The sequence below is a fragment of the Podarcis pityusensis genome (genome assembly GCF_964106645.2).
Source record: "Podarcis pityusensis genome assembly, chromosome: 5".
Taxonomy (NCBI): domain Eukaryota; kingdom Metazoa; phylum Chordata; class Lepidosauria; order Squamata; family Lacertidae; genus Podarcis; species Podarcis pityusensis.
In genome coordinates this window covers 75,686,449-75,703,007 of record NC_138032.1, presented here as the reverse complement: position 1 = coordinate 75,703,007, position 16,559 = coordinate 75,686,449, and the positions used below count along the sequence as shown (strand labels likewise).

At 44.4% G+C, this 16,559-nt stretch overlaps 2 long non-coding RNA genes across 7 annotated transcripts in view; one reads left to right on the top strand and one right to left on the bottom strand.

Annotated features, from left to right (window-relative positions):
• LOC308476924 overlaps nt 1-16,559 on the bottom strand; it is a 41,261-nt gene that overhangs the window by 21,797 nt on the left and 2,905 nt on the right. The window contains exons 2-5 of one of the 6 annotated variants that reach the window (XR_013986188.1): nt 15,739-15,845; nt 11,523-11,598; nt 10,041-10,386; nt 191-2,665 (exon numbers count right to left, since the gene is read on the bottom strand). This is a non-coding gene — a long non-coding RNA (uncharacterized lncRNA). Of the gene's footprint in view, nt 1-190; nt 2,666-10,040; nt 10,387-11,522; nt 11,599-12,524; nt 12,843-15,738; nt 15,846-16,559 lie in introns of those variants that run through there. The other 5 variants (XR_013986189.1, XR_013986190.1, XR_013986186.1 and 2 more) reach the window with 5 other exon arrangements.
• LOC308476963 overlaps nt 12,167-16,559 on the top strand; it is a 28,925-nt gene continuing 24,532 nt past the window's right edge. The window contains exon 1 of the long non-coding RNA XR_013986285.1: nt 12,167-12,536. This is a non-coding gene — a long non-coding RNA (uncharacterized lncRNA). The remainder of the gene's footprint in view (nt 12,537-16,559) is intronic.

Sequence of the window (16,559 nt, the reverse complement as noted above, 5' to 3'; positions counted from 1 at the left end):
AGAAGCGGTTTAATGACCGCCTCTTTCAGAGGATCTGGGAATGTTCCCTTACAGAGGGAAGCATTCACCACCCCGCAGAGCCCATCGCCCAGCCCTTCCCGGCTTGCTTTTATTAGCCAGGATGGGCAAGGATCAAGGAGACAGGTGGCTGGTTTCACGCGTCCAAGCAGCCTGTCCACATCCTCGGGGGTAACGGATTGAAATCGATTCCATGCAAGTTGACCAGACAGGGCTCTAGCACTCTCCCGCCCCAGCCCTGCTCCCACAGTGGTGTCTAGCTCCCTCCAAATATGAGTGATTTTATCTGCAAAAAAGTTTGCAAAATCGTGACAGTATCTGATCACTCTAAGGCCTCAATTACACTATATATTTGAAATAGTATCAAACCACTTTCAACAGTCATGGCTTCCTTCAAAGAATCCTGGGAACTGTAGTTAAGGATGCTGAGAGTTGCTAGGAGACCCCTATTCCTCTTCCAGAGCTACAGTTCTCAGAGTTCCCTAGGAAGAAAGATTGGTTGTTAAACCACTCTGGGAATTGAAGCTTTGTGAGGGGAATATCTGCTGTAGAAATTTTGTGCCCTATCAACTGAGATTGGTGGCACGGCTTTAAATCACCACACTTCTCAGTGGCATCGCTTCTGACACATGTAGAAAGTGCAAGTGGTACAACTCTGGAGGAGAATCCCGGGCTTGGGGAAAATGGCTTCGGCCTAGCTCTCTCATGTGCTAGCTTTCTACATGCTTAACTAGGCTTAACTAGGCCGGCCCTACCATTAGGCTGCCTAAGGCAAAGGACAAGATGGTGCCTTCCCCAGCCCCAACCCTCCATTTTACCTACAGAAGTCATCCAGGATGTCATCTCCCGAGACAACTCTTGCAACCAAGCAAATTGTCTGTTCCACATCTCCAGAGGTTATCTGTTAGGATGTCTTCACTGATGTTATTAGGGTAGAAGGTGCTGCTGCGGTCTAAACGACTTAGCCTCTTGGGCTTGCCAATCAGAAGGCTGGCAGTTTGAATCTGCGCCACAGGGTGAGTTCCCGCTGCTCTGTCTCGGCTCCTGCAAATCTAGCAGTTTGAAAGCATACCAATGCAAGTAAACAGGTACCGCTGCAGCAGGCAGGTAAACAGCGTTTCCATGCGTTCTGGTTTCCATCACAGTGTCCCACTGTGCCAGAAGCGGTTAAGTCATGCTGGGCACATGACCTGGAAAGCTGTCTGTGGACAAACGCCAGCTCCCTTGGCCTGAAGCGAGATGAGCACCACACCCCATAGTCGCCTTTGCCTGGAATCAACCATCCAGGGTCCTTTCCCCCTTTTACTGATGTTGTTAGCATAAGCAGCATGGAGAGGGGATGAAAATGTAATCGGCACATATATAATTGTTCAATAATGTCTCCATGCTCTGCAAATATTAATTAATAGGAGAAAGGGGTAAAAGTCTGTCCTCACCCTGATGTCCTGCTGTCAAGATGCAGGACTATAAGAAGTGGGAGGAATTAGTGAAAGATTGACTCTTAAAACAACAACAACATATTAAAAATACATTAAAACACCAGTCATTAAAAATTTCCCTAAAAGTTTCAATGCAGGGTCTTCTTCTTGCCATTTGAGACCATGCAGCTGTAATAGTTTCCCTTGCTGGGCTTGGGAACCTGCGAGAGGTTGTTATAATTTCATACCAGCTTACAAAGTCTAGTGCCCTTATAGAAAGAGCAATTATATCCACCCTTTAAGCAGCAAGCGGCAAAAATAATTAAATGAGTAATTACATTCCCACTTTAAAGCTGTCACACAATTAAACTTAATTAGACATTCTCTATACTCCGCTAACCTTATACAAACAGCAGAAGGTAAGATGGGTGGGGCAAGGAACAAAGGGAAGGGGTCTTGGCAAAGGAGTCGAACTAAAAACTTATTATCTCCGTTACGATGAAAGAGGAGAGCTGTGTGGATCTCCCTAGAACAACTGACCTGCCTCTATAGTAGTGTAATAGACGAGGAGGTTCCACGTCGGAGGAGCAAGAGTCATAGTGACATGAGACAAAGCAAATCCTGGAGGAAGCCATGGGGACATAGGCTAGTAGCTCAGGGCAGATTCAGCTAAACCGTTATTCTAGAGGGAGCAGTGCAGTGAGCCCCACCAGTGCAATGGAACTTCCCTTCCTTCTTCCCCACCAAATTTGTTCAGGAGGCGTCAGGCTTCCCCCCCCCCCCCAAAAAAAATTTTTTTTAATTAAATTTTCCATTTTAGAATATTCATTTAAACCAACTATCAGTGACTTCCCTTCTTCTCTTTCCATGGTTCATTTTGCGTAACATAAATCCCTGCATATTTCATATAAACTAAACTATACATATTCTGTATTCCCTTATTACATCCATCAAAACTTACGGTATTTATACTGTTGAATTTATCTTAATGCTGCCCAAATTCTCAAATATACACAATTTCCTTCCAGATATTCAACAAACATTTTCCAATCTTCTTTAAACGTATGTTCTTTTTGTTCTCTTATTCTGTATATTAGGTCCGCAGGCTGTGCATATTCATTCTGTTTAAGCTGTCATTCTTATTTAGTTGGGACTTTGCTCATTTTCCATTTTGTGGCTAATTAACACTGGCCGTGGTATTGGCATACATAAATAACTTTTTTTGACACCTGGGAATTTCCGTCTGAATTATCCCCAGCAAAAGGGACTGGGTTTTGTTGTTTTTTAAAGTACCTTTAAACATTTTTTTTCTATTCATTGTGAATTATTTCCCAATACTCTTTTACCCTTTTACATGTCCACCACATATAATAGAACGTACTCTCAGTCTCATTGCATCTCTAACATTTATCTGATTCAGTCTTATACATCTTAGCAAGTCTACTTGGAGTTAGATACCATCTATAAATCATTTTGAAGTAGTTCTCCCAGGAGGCATCAGGCATGGGGCAGGGAGTCTAGCATAGGGCAGCCTTCCTGCTTGCCTACACTATCCCCAAGGCCACATGCTGGAGCAACCTTCAACAAGCTCATCCTTGCTATGTGGCATCATTCACCATTAAGCCCCTATGGCATGAACCGGGACCTACAGAAAAGCACTACTATCATGCTGCATGTCTGCCACAGGTCCATGTTTTAAAGCTCCATACCTAAGCGCTTTTTTTTTTTTTTTTTTTTTTTTGCCCCAGCAACTTCATACCCTCCAACATTCCTCCGATGAAAATAAGGATGCCCTGTTCCAACAACATCATAATATTTATAGCCCACCCACCTCACTGTGTTGCCCCAGCCACTCTGAGCGGCTTCCAACATGTATAAAAAATAAAACATTAAACATTGAAAACCTTCCCTATACAGGGCTGCTTTCAGATGTCTTCTAAAGGTTGTATAGTTACTTCTCTCCTTGGCTTGGGGGTCGCATCACTCCATACTTTGCAACATTTCTTTGATGATGATAGGGACGTCCTAAGGAAAAGCGGGACATTCAGATCAGAAACTGAGACAGCTTCTGTAAATCCAGGACAGTCCCTGGAAAAATGGGGACACTTGGAGGGTGTGCACTTTCCCTACAAAAAACCTGCTCTTCACCACTGAATCAGAGACAGAGGCGGATTTAGGGGAATGTAACCAATTCAGTCACAGAGCACAGAGCCTTGGGGGGTGCCGTGGGGGACACCACAACTATCATTTAGAACAGAGCACAAGAGGCAGAATTTTAGCATCTCACAGAGTGCCACTGAAATTTGAGACACCAATCCACAGAAAACCTGAGTTGCCATTTGTTCAGATTCAGCATTAATGAGTGGGTTTTCTTGGAGAAAGTGGAGCAGGGGGAAGCCTTCAGGCATGGAGCTTTGAAGTGTGGATCTGTGCAAGGCACGGGGCAAAAAGGAAGTTTGGGTGAGCACTAATGGGACTTCTGCTGGGAATTTTACCAGCCATTCATGCCTGCTATTTCTAGGCCTGAGACTTAGAATCATAGAATCATAGAGTTGGAAGAGACCACAAGGGCCATCGAGTCCAACCCCCTGCCAAGCAGGAAACACCATCAGAGCACTCCTGACATATGGTTGTCAAGCCTCTGCTTAAAGACCTCCAAAGAAGGAGACTCCACCACACTCCTTGGCAGCAAATTCCACTGTCGAACAGCTCTTACTGTCAGGAAGTTCTTCCTAATGTTTAGGTGGAATCTTCTTTCTTGTAGTTTGGATCCATTGCTCCGTGTCCGCTTCTCTGGAGCAGCAGAAAACAACCTTTCTCCCTCCTCTATGTGACATCCTTTTATATATTTGAACATGGCTATCATATCACCCCTTAACCTCCTCTTCTCCAGGCTAAACATGCCCAGCTCCCTTAGCCGTTCCTCATAAGGCATCATTTCCAGGCCTTTGACCATTTTGGTTGCCCTCCTCTGGACACATTCCAGTTTGTCAGTGTCCTTCTTGAACTGTGGTGCCCAGAACTGGACACAGTACTCCAGGTGAGGTCTGACCAGAGCAGAATACCGTGGCACTATTACTTCCCTTGATCTAGATGCTATACTCCTATTGATGCAGCCCAGAATTGCATTGGCTTTTTTAGCTGCCGCGTCACACTGTTGGCTCATGTCAAGTTTGTGGTCAACCAAGACTCCTAGATCCTTTTCACATGTACTGCTCTCAAGCCAGGTGTCACCCATCTTGTATTTGTGCCTCTCATTTTTTTTGCCCAAGTGCAATACTTTACATTTCTCCCTGTTAAAATTCATCTTGTTTGTTTTTGCCCAGTTCTCTAATCTGTCAAGGTCGTTTTGAAGTGTGATCCTGTTCTCTAGGGTGTTAGCCACCCCTCCCAGTTTGGTGTCATCTGCAAATTTGATCAGGATGCCCTTGAGTCCATCATCCAAGTCGTTGATAAAGATGTTGAATAAGACCGGGCCCAAGACAGAACCCTGTGGCACCCCACTAGTCACTCTTCTCCAGGATAAAGAGGAACCATTGATGAGCACCCTTTGGGTTCGGTCAGTCAGCCAGTTACAAATCCACTGAGTGGTAGCATAGTCAAGACCGCATTTTACCAGCTTCTTTACAAGAATATCATGGGGCACCTTGTCAAATGCCTTGCTGAAATCAAGGTAGGCTACATCCACTGCGTTCCCTTCATCTACCAGGCTTGTAATTCTGTCAAAAAACGAGATCAGGTTAGTCTGACATGACTTATTTTTCAGAAATCCATGCTGACTATTGGTGATCACAGCATTCCTTTCTAGGTGCTCACAGACTGTTTGCTTAATGATCTGCTCCAGAATCTTCCCCGGTATTGATGTCAGACTGACTGGGCGGTAATTATTTGGTAATTATTATCCCTTTTTGAAAATAGGGACAACATTTGCCCTCCTCCAGTCTGCCGGGACTTCGCCTGTTCTCCAGGAATTCTCAAAGATGACTGCCAGTGGTTCTGAGATCACATCTGCCAGTTCTTTTAATACTCTTGGATGCAGTTCATCTGGCCCTGGAGACTTGAATACATCTAAACTAGCCAAGTATTCTTGTACTATCTCCTTAGTTATTCTGGGCTGTGTTTCCTTTGCTGAATCATTTGCTCCAAATTCTTCAGGCCGGGCATTGTTTTCTTTATCGGAGAAGACTGAGGCAAAGAAGGCATTGAGGAGTTCAGCCCTTTCTGTGTCCCCTGTTTGCATTTCACCATCTTCTCCTCTGAGTGACCCCACTGTTTCTTTGTTCTTCCTTTTGCTACGAACATACCCATAAAAGCCTTTTTTGCTGCTTTTAACCTTTCTAGCAAGCCTGAGTTCATTCTGTGCTTTAGCTTTTCTGACTTTGTGTCTACACGTGCTGGCTATTTGTTTGAATTCCTCTTTGGTGGTTTCCACCCTTTTCCATTTTTTGTACACATCCTTTTTTAATCTTAACTCAGTTAAAAGTTCTTTAGATAGCCACCCTGGCTTCTTTAGGCACCTTCCATGTTTCCGTCTCACTGGTATTGCCTGACGTTGTGCTTTTACTATCTCCCTCTTAACAAACTCCCAGCCATCATGAACTCCCTTTCCTTTTAGTATTACTGTCCATGGGATCTCACCCAGCACTTCCCTAAGTTTTATGAAGTCGGCTTTCTTAAAGTCAAGAAATTGAGTCCTAGTATGCTTGGCTGCTCCTTTCCACTGTATAGTAAACTTTAGAAGAGCATGATCACTCGCGCCTAATGATCCTTCCACTTCTACCCCACTGACCAGGTCATCAACATTGGTTAGGACCAGATCTAAAATGGCTGTTCCTCTTGTTCCTTCTCCCACTTTCTGGACAATGAAGTTGTCTGCAAGGCCAGTGAGGAATCTGTTTCACCTTATGCTCTTGGCTGAGTTTGACATCCAACAAATATCCGGGTAATTGAAGTCCCCCATTACTACTATCTCCCTTCCTTTTGCATGCTTGGCCATCTGTTCCAGGAAGGCATCATCTATGTCCTCCGTTTGGCTTGGGGATCTATAGTAAACTCCCACAATGAGGTCACTGTTATTCTTCTCTCCCTTAATTTTGACCCAAATGCTCTCACTTTGGCTTTGAGGTTCTAAATCTTGGATCTCTTCACAGGTATACACATCCCTGACATATAACGCCACTCCTCCTCCTTTCTTGTCTGGTCTGTTTCTCTGAAATAGATTGTATCCCCCCATTATTACATTCCAATCGTGAGACTTATCACACCAGGTTTCAGTGATGCCTATTATGTCATATTTAGTTTGCTGTACCAAGAGCTCAAGCTCATCTTATTTCCCATGCTTTGCGCATTAGTGTACAGACACTGAAGTCCATTAATCATTCCCCCGTGTCTCATATTTAAGGATTTTTTTCTCCCACCACTAGGTCTGCGTGCTGTTTGCTCCATTTGGTCTATGACATTTGGATGGTCATCTTCATCAATTGATAGACTTGCATTGTTTTATAACTTGCATTGTTTTATATTCTAAGGAAAAACTTGCTACAGAGATGCAGACTTTGATTTGTTGTTTGAGTTGGGCTCATTAACCAATTTGCTGAAACAACTGAGCAGGCCTGGTTTTCTACACAGAACATGCGTCTTTTCTTCTCTATCCTCTTCTCTCTCTCTGATTTTTATTACCATTTCATTTATGTGCTAATTAGCTCTTGAAAAACATGCTTGGGAAGGTTCCCCTTTAATTAAAAAATTATCTGAAGGCTGAAGAATCCGCACCCAGAATGTTATCCTTTTTGCTTTTCTCGGAAATGCATGCATCCCATTATAGTCTTCAGAGCAATGAGGAAGCCCTTGCGCATTTATGACAGCTTTCCTGTTCCATTTCCACACTTTGCTGCTTTGCATGCACTTGGAGGGCCTGTTTTTCATCTACTTAATAGAGACAACCACAACAAAAGTCCACATGACGATGATTACATGGCTGTTGTATCAGTGGTTTGTCAGTAGTCGTATTGCAGTCGGTCCATAGCCTGTCAGTGGCCTCTACATATTTGGAGAACATGTAAAAGGGGGAGCATGGCTGCATCTGCAGGCCCTGTTTGCAGCATGAACATTCGCAGTGGCTCCAATCTCAGACATCCATGCATTCAGCAAATGTCTGAAGTGGTGGACTATGTGCGCATAGCCAGGTACATGTAGTTAGCGGTGTAGCTAGCTGCTTGGGTGCCTGGTGCGGGGATGTGTCCTGCAGCCGTGGGCAGGGCCATCCACGCGTGGGGGCAGCGTGATCCGCCCATGGGGGCAGGATGATCCACCCATGGGGGTGGGGCAAGCCTCTCCAACGCTTGGAGCCTCTCCGCCGCCTCCCCCTCAGCTGTAGGGCGGCTGAGGGAGAAGCAGTAGGCAGGCGCAAGTCCCACGCTGCCATTTCAGACAAAGCAGAACCTGCAGGTGCCAAAGCCACCACATCACTCCTAAAAAGTTTCGCTAGCCCAATTTGGTTTTTGTAACTCATTTTGTCACACACACATCCTCAGTGATGACACCCAGGGCAGACCGCACTCCCTGCACCCCCCCTTATTCCGCCACTGCATGTAGGCTTTGCCATGTGATCAAGAGCCACTGTCATGTGTGGCTCCCAATCTTGTGCTCAGGTAGAGCTATACACACACATAGTTCTCCCTTTAGATCTTCACTGGAAACACAGAGGTGCAAAGGACAGAACCAGGAACGAGGCAGATTTAGAGTAGTACAACCAGTTCTGCTCAGTGGCATAGCATGGGTTGCTAGCACCCAGGACTGCATGGAGGCAGGAGTGGGTGTGAGGGTGGGACGGAAACAGGGCCAGCCTTGTCATGAGTCATGTGGCACAGGAGGTGCACGAGGAGAGGCAATGAATTGTGCCCTCCTTCCTCCTGCTGCATGCAGGGCCAGCTGGCTGCCCTCTACAATGGACAACCCTGCCTGTTCACTGGCACCACTCTTGCCTCCTGCTGCTCCACCCACTCAAACTGCAGTGGCGGCAAGGGCACTGCTGGCTTTGCTCCTTCAGAGTGAAACCTTGTGAGTAAGGTTGCCCAGAGAGTGCCAGTGCCACCGCTGCCTTGAGGCATTGTAAAGTTGTATTTCAGAGACCCACCGAGTGGCACAGGGGCTTTCTGGGCAACTTCGCCAACAACACCACACTTTGGAGCAAACTTGGCAATGCCCATGCTGCCACTGCTTTGTCAGAGGCCAGCTGGCTGCAGTAAATAACAGGCAAATGGAAGTGTCAGAGGAAGCCAGGAGCGGAAAGAAGCAGAGACAACTGGGTCAGCCTCAGGCGGCACAAAGTCTTGCACTGCCTCTGCTCTCATGGACCGCTGAATGCACAGAGGCAAAATGCCTGAGTCTGGCCCATGCCATAAGCGTTTCCTTCCCTTCCCTTGGTTCTGTTGCCTATGTTGATTCCTCCTCTACATTCTGATGCCTTATCTGTCTTCTCTTCTTCCCTAACCTCACACTCCTGTGCATCAAAGGAGGCAGAATGCTGCTGGAGGAGACAGGAAGAGATTGAGGCAACGACACCAAATGAGACATGGGCTTCGCTTGCGCTGCAAATCTCTCCCACAGGCTTTAGGCTGCCTGCTCAAATTGCTGGGTTCTGGAAGAATGAAAAGAAAGTCACCTGCTTTGAGATGGTAGGAACCTGTCCTCTTGGCAGATGTTTTGGGGAAGTTGTTTGCAACCTATGAAGCTGTCGGGGAAACAGCTTAATTGACTTTCATGGGAGCCACTTGCTTCCCTTCGATGACATTGCAGGGACCTGGATAGGCTGTGACAAATTTAGATAGAAAGCTCTGGACAGGAGCAGTTTTCTTCCATCCGTAACATTTATGATTGTGATTATGATTTAGACTAATATAATACTTGTTATATGGCATAAAATACAAAAAGCTGAAAATATATAAAATAGAATAGTTAAAAAGCTGACTGTAACAGAATTAAGACAATGCAAAAATAAATGTATTAAAATACAGATAGCAAAAACAGCACAGCGCTATTAAAAGCCCTTTCCTTAAAACAGATAATTTCCAAAAGCATGACAGAATAAAATGATTTTCACTTGCCAGCAGAAGGACAGCAAAGAGGAAGTCTAGCCTCTCTAGGGAGTTCCAAAGTCTGGGAGCAGCCACTGAGAAGGCCCTCTCTCACATCCCCACCAAGTGTGCCTGTTCATATTCATTGTTCACATTAAGTAACGTTGTTAATAATGTTAAGGTAATTTTCAATGGGCCAGTAGTAGTAGTAATAATAGTAATAATAATAATAATAATAATAATAATAATTTTATGTGGCTGGTTTCCCCAGCCACTCTGGGTGGCTCTTTATCCATAATGGAGAATTGTATGGATTTCCATGTATAATAAAATAAACACGAAACTTCTGTGAAGATATAGTCTACAGCAGATGAATATTAAGGTGTGAACCAGTCCAACCTCTCCTGCAAAAGGAGGGAGACACTCCCTGTGCAACACTTACTTGCTCTCCCATTCAAGCCGACACAAATTATGACAGAAACTCACAAAGCAGGCTATCGTTTCATCAGCACTCAACTTCTCCTGTCACCTTTTGCTCTCAGAGATTCATAATTGGAAGTGGTGCAGTCGTAACTCTTCCAACAGCAGCTCTCCAAATGTATCGATCAGAAAAGAATTAGGCAATTAGACAGGCTCGCTTGGCGCCATCATTATGTAGCTTTAGGTGCCAGGCAAAAACTTTCCTCTGTAACCAGGCCTTTAACTACCAGTGGCCTTTTAGACGAGTGGAAGGATGTTTTTAATATACAGGCCTTTCATCTGCTCACCTGTGGCAGGTGAGAATTTCTTCCAGCAGCAAGGCAGAAAAGCCAGTTGACCATTCCAGTGTTATGGGCTAGTGACTCTTGTGAACATATTTGCAAGGCTGATCTAGCCTAGGAAAAGTGATACAGTAATAATTGTGGCACTCATAATAGACTTGTCTCACAGCTTGGTTCCCATTGTTAGGCAATTACTTAACAGGGAAAGGACATGATCTGTGGTCCCTCATCACATCATTTTATTTTATTTTTCATGATCTCCTTATGAAAGCTAAATTGTGGAAAACTTTTTCATTAAACCAAGCCTACGCAGACACATAACTGAGTTACCTAAATTCATTTGCAAAGTTTTCCTGTTTTCATGTGTGTTTTAATGGTGTCTATTTTAATAGTTTTGTGAACTTTAGCTGTGTTTTATCTGCAGTTTTATTTTGCACAGAGCTTAAAGAGGTCTTTGATTAAGTGGTCTATAAACCTTTCTAAAGAAATAAATTAACTCGCATATAGAATGATGCCACCTACACATTCTGAACTTTTTGTGATGTGGGGACCAATAGGTGGGGGCGGGGGGGAGTCAATGTAAGCTTCATAGTGATTATTCATTCATGGAACTCTACACTATGAGCATGCCAACTTTCTGCTGAAAGGCAGCTCAAAAATAGGAGGAATCATAACTTGAATCCAAATAATTAAGCAATCCAAACAGAAGAGGATCTAGAAGAGGGAAACATGTTGTCAGGAGACTTATAGCTTGAACTAGATGTTGCAGCATTGCTTGAATGGAGTTGGCACAGAGGTCCCAATACCTTCTGTGGTGCCTTAGCTACTGATTTTAGCTACTTTTTTTTAGTATAACTGGGGCAATTCTGAGGTTGAGGTTTGTGGGTTTCATTTAAGCTCCCCTCTACTCCCTCTCAACTCGAGCACTGTGAGCAGGGAGCAGATAGGTAGCTCTGATGTTCAGCTGCCGCCACATATATCATACTATCTAAATGTGTATTAGTGAAAAGTTTTAACATGGGTAGACACCACTGAAGCTTTAGAAAAGCAAGCAGAGCTCTCTCTTTGCTTTTAATGAGTTGACAATTAACTAACTGCTGTTTCCTGCTAGCTAACACATTAGTGTTCAAACCTTAGATCAGGTGACAAATCTCCTTAGATCAGGTAGCAAATCTCCATTTTGAAGGGAGTTGCCAGTTTAGTCCCCCCGCCCAACACCACAGAGAACAAAAGCATGTAAAATGACTCACCATGAGCTGCAGAGTCAAAGGCCAATGGATATTTTTGGATGCATCATTTGATGTTTCTGTTTTGTTTTGAAGAGTTCTGCAAGATAAAGTTTGAATAATATTTTTGTGGGCCTGGACATTTCTTCCAAAAGGAGTAAGTTCTTATGCTTCCAGTTGCTTCAACTGCACAATATCTATATATACAATACTCCTGACCCTCCCAGAGCCAATCTTTTGGGTGGCCCACAACCCAGGGAGAGGAGGTGAGGGGTTGAATCGAGCCCTCAGCCATTTATGACCCATCTCTCGTAATTTCCTTGGAATGTCCAAACGGCCTTTAAGTCCAGAATAGAGAGACATGATCAAGAGCAGGGGTCTCCAAACTATGGCCCATGGGCCGGATCTGGCCCACCAGGCTTGCAAATCCGGTCCGCCAGCCGAAACGCCGGGCACCTGTCCTGAGCGCAGTGGCCGTGGTGGCAGCGCTTTCGCCGCCTGCCTGGCTTACTGGACTGCAGTGGTGGCGGCCGCAAGAGCGCGGAGAGCAGAGGAGCCTGTGCGTGCTGCGGCCTGCCCAGTGGAGCAGGGGTGCCAACAGGGGAGCGGCAGCCAAAGAGCAGGCCTCACTCGGCAGCCTGGGCCCTCCACTGGCTCAGCTGCTGGGGCTCCTCATTTGCCACCTCCCCCTGCAGACAAGCAGTGAGTTGTGGCAAGCGAGTGGGCGGCGCCACCTCACGCGTAACCTGCCACTCCATCCTTTGACAACGGCAACGCCTCGCTTTCCCTCTGCCTCTTCTGCCAGCTCGGGCAGCAGCCTCTGACGAGCCCAGGAGGCCTGCTCCGGCCTGGCTGTGGGCAGGCGCATGTCCTCTGGCCAGGCGCTCTGGAGAAGCGAGGCCACCCAGGGCAGAATGGAGGGCCTCAGGAAGAGCAAGCAAGGTAGCGAGAGAGAGAATGGCTTCTCCAGGCAAGGCATGCCGCCCCCCACAACGTGGAGGACCTCGCTGCCCGCTCAGTCCATACCCACACACTGAGGTAAACCCGGCGAGGCGAGGAGTTTCCTTGATGTTATGTATTGGGTTTAACACATTTTATGTTACAAGGCGTGTTCTAACCAATCGTAGAAGCGTTCGTAGACGAACGTTCTAATGGCAAGTAAGCGCATGCACTTTCAACTGTCAACTGTCAACGGTCAGTTCATGCTTGGGATTAATATCATGTTGTCCAGTCAGTTTGGTTCTTGTGTTCCTATGAGTGAGCTGTTGTCACTGACAAATGTTGAATAAACTTAGTTGAGGAACTTATACTGCCATGGGCTTCTGAATTTTTCTGAACATTTAACACTTGAAAACAATGTGTGCGATGGCCTCAGGAGCCCAAGATGTGAGTGGGGTCCGCCAGCCCCTCAGCTTGTTTATCCGGCCATGTGAGCACCAGCAAGCTGCCTCCTCCCTCCCTCCCTTCCTCCCTCCCTCATGCTGCTCACTGAGTGGAATGGAACCTGAGCAGAACATGTTTGGTTAGTGCCCCCATCACGGTGGCTCCCAGTAGCTGCCACTTGCCTGGCAAGAGGTTATTGTTAGGGTGAGTCATGGCTAGCAGCTCTGGGAAGGCCGGTGGCACCCTGGGGCTCTTTGTTTGTGTGTGTGGTGCCATGCCATGTGGTGCCCTGGCTGATGTGCTCTGCCTGAGGCTCAGCCCGGGGCAGCAACGCACGCCCTTGCCAGGAACAGGCAGAAGTTGTGTATGGTGAAGCTGATTGTCTGTGTGGCCGGCAACTGCCCTCTTCCTCCATGTCTCATTTCCTCCTTTCCAGCATCATAATGTCCCCCCACTGTGGAACGCCCTCCCACCAGATGTCAAAGAAATAAACAACTATTGGACTTTTAGAAGACATCTGAAGGCAACCCTGTTTAGGGAAGCTTTTAATATTGGATGAATCATTGTATTTTAATATTCTGTTGGAAGCCGCCCAGAGTGGCTGGGGAAACCCAGCCAGATGGGTGGGATATAAATAAAATAATAATAATAATAATAATAATAATAATAATAATAATAATAATGTTGGCATATCACAAGGTTTAGCCGGAGATACATTATGATGTTGGAAAGCAGGTATCACTCAGCCCTAATGTCAACAACTCCATCTTCATTAAACAACAAGCTGCAAAATACATTTTTAGATTTGGTACACCCAACCCTCCCCTTTCCTTTGCATCTTGTAGAGCTTTATAGGTTCTCCCCTTGCTATATAAACCTAGATAAATATTCTTGCCTTTGTTTGAACTGCAAGTCATTAGCTGTAACACGTAATGTGCATAGGAATTGGTTCATTTTCCCCAAAAAATGTAGTCTGGCCCCCAACAGTGTCTGAGGGACAGTTAACCGGCCCCCTGTTTAAAAAGTTTGAGGACCCCTGATCAAGAGCATTGGGAACTAGTGCAACTTTTAAAATTTTGGTTTTCAGCTGTGCATTTTCATCTCAAACACTAGGCTATTATAATACATTAATGGCTCCGAGCATTGTGGTAGAAAATCACCTTGGACTGCAAACCTATTAACTGCTCCATACGCATTAGGGGAGAAAATAAAGACATGGCTATGCACTTCCTGAAATAGTCACTCTGTCACATCACAATCGATGAAAGTGGTGAAATAAAACCCCTGGCAGTTTTGCTGGCCTGGAGTGATATGCGTAAACTGTTAGCAGAAGCTTTGCTTCTGCAAATATTTTTTAAAAGGACCCTGCAAATACACACACACACAGAGAGAGAGAGAGAGAGAGAGAGAGATGCTCTTCAGCTTACACTCTGCATCTTTCAGCAGTGATCTATAATGTTATCAAAGAAGCTTGAACTCCCTAGATCCCAGTTGTTCTTCTCCACTTCTATATTCAGAATTAGACCAGGTTGTTCCATGCTCAGGTAGTTCATGAAATCTAACCATCAAGAGTTCTCTTCTCGATCAAAAATGCACCTCGTTTCAATTGCAGAACGTACTTTAAACATGGGAAACGCTAAGTGGGATAGAGAACAACCAAGAGTTGCCTAAATAACTCACTGCAAAAAATGAGGTTACAGGGAACCAGGCAGAGGGCCTTCTCAGTAGTGGCACCCACCCTATGGAACAGCCTCCCACCAGATGTCAAGGTAATAAACAACTATCTGACTTTTAGAAGACATCTGAAGGCAGCCCTGTTTAGGGAAATTTATAATGTTTGAAGTTTTATTCTGTTTTTAGTGTTCTGTTAGGAGCCACCCAGAGTGGCTGGAGAAACCCAGCCAAATGGGTGGGTTGTTGTTGTTGTTGTTAATAATAATAATAATAATAATAATAATAATAATAATAATATTTTCTGCGAGGAGATGGAAAAAAGATAAAAAATGGCTCCTTTCAGATAAGGAATCTCCTTGGAGTGTGTTATACCTGCTTTACTAATATCCTACTTGGGTAAGCATATAGAAAGCAAAAAGGCAGTAGATTCTCTGACTTTTCTACATTCAATGTTTCTGAGACATTTTGAGTGCTTTTATAGAAGGAAAGTGATAGAAAATGATTGACAATATTAACATTGGAAGTGCAGGCCAATTTTTAAGAACATTCCTAACCCTCGAGTATCTTCCTGTGTCTTTGGTCAACCATTTCAAATAGTAACTTTTATTCCTGGTTTGTAAAGAGTTTTGCTGCTTATTGAAGTCATAAAGAATTATAGAGAAAGAAGAAGTTGTGTTGAAAGAACCAAGTTCTTTTTAGAATAAATTTTGTGAACAATTAAAGAACCAACATCATATGTTATTATTTTCTGTTTTTAGTGTACTTTTCTATTTTGTTGGCATAGCATAATCATGAAGTTACGTTGAAAGCATAGGATGTAAATAATGAAAATAAATCAAGTATTTTCTGTGTAAAAATAAGAGAAGTTAGATTTAAAAGTGAGGGGCCTTTATATACGCTAGCAACTGATTAAGCAATTAACAAGCAGATAAAACCATTATTTGTCTACAATATTTTCAACTTAATGTTTATATGAATAAGGGAGGAAAAGAGAGACCCTGTGTGTTTCTTTAACAGAATTTGAAAAGAAAGTTGTAGACTGTAAAAAGCAAAACCCTGAAGGTGTATTATTGAAACATCTAAACTGAATACAAGCATGGTGAATTAAAAAGGAAACACTATATGAGGTTACTGCCAAAAAAGGCACCCCTTTGTCACGTGTCATCACCCCAAAGTGACTTGCCCATAGTGTGCCATCATAACTTCATCATAACTTCCTGTCCCACTCTAAGTAACTGGTATCAGTTGTGAAGTCTGGAAAACAAAAGGGTCAGGTCAGCCTAAAAATACCTGTACGAAAAGAGAGAGAGAGAGAGAGAGAGAGAGAGAGAGAGAGAGAGAGACTCAATATAAGCCTTTCAATTTCAACAGCCCTGCATCTAGTATTGCCTTCATTCAGCCACTGGAATCCTAGGGCATTAGCAAAACAATAGTTTTGCTCTGGTTAGCTCTGGTTTGACAGAGCTAACAGTGGTTGGTAAAACTACGATTCAGTGAATTTGAAACATACCCTCATTAGAAAACCCTCACCCTGGTTCAGGTCAGCTCCAGTTCCCTTCAAATCTGCATCCAGCTCAGATTTGCTCCCACAAGTCACACCCAATCAAGCCGCTACCACTTTGCCCAAGAGGGAAAATCTATAATCCGAGCATGCCCAGGAAGAACATTTCCTGCCACTGAGTTTCTCCCTGGGAATACTCCACTAGCATTATCTCCTGTAAAGGAGAGACCAGCAAAGCCTCTCGGCCACTGCTTATAATACATTTCCTCTTCTCAAAGTATTTTTTTTATTCTTACATTTCACAGGGAAACGAATGTGGGCCAGCATGCTTCACTCTTATTTTTAAAATTTCATTAAGAATACTGTCTTCTTTCTCAGTATCTCCAGAAAAGGTCTCCCACTCAGTCATTTTTGAGGCAAACCAAATAGAGTCTCCCATCATTCTAGAAACAGCTGAACGAACCTTGTTTACTTAGCAAATGTTCTGCTTAGTTTCCTCTTGA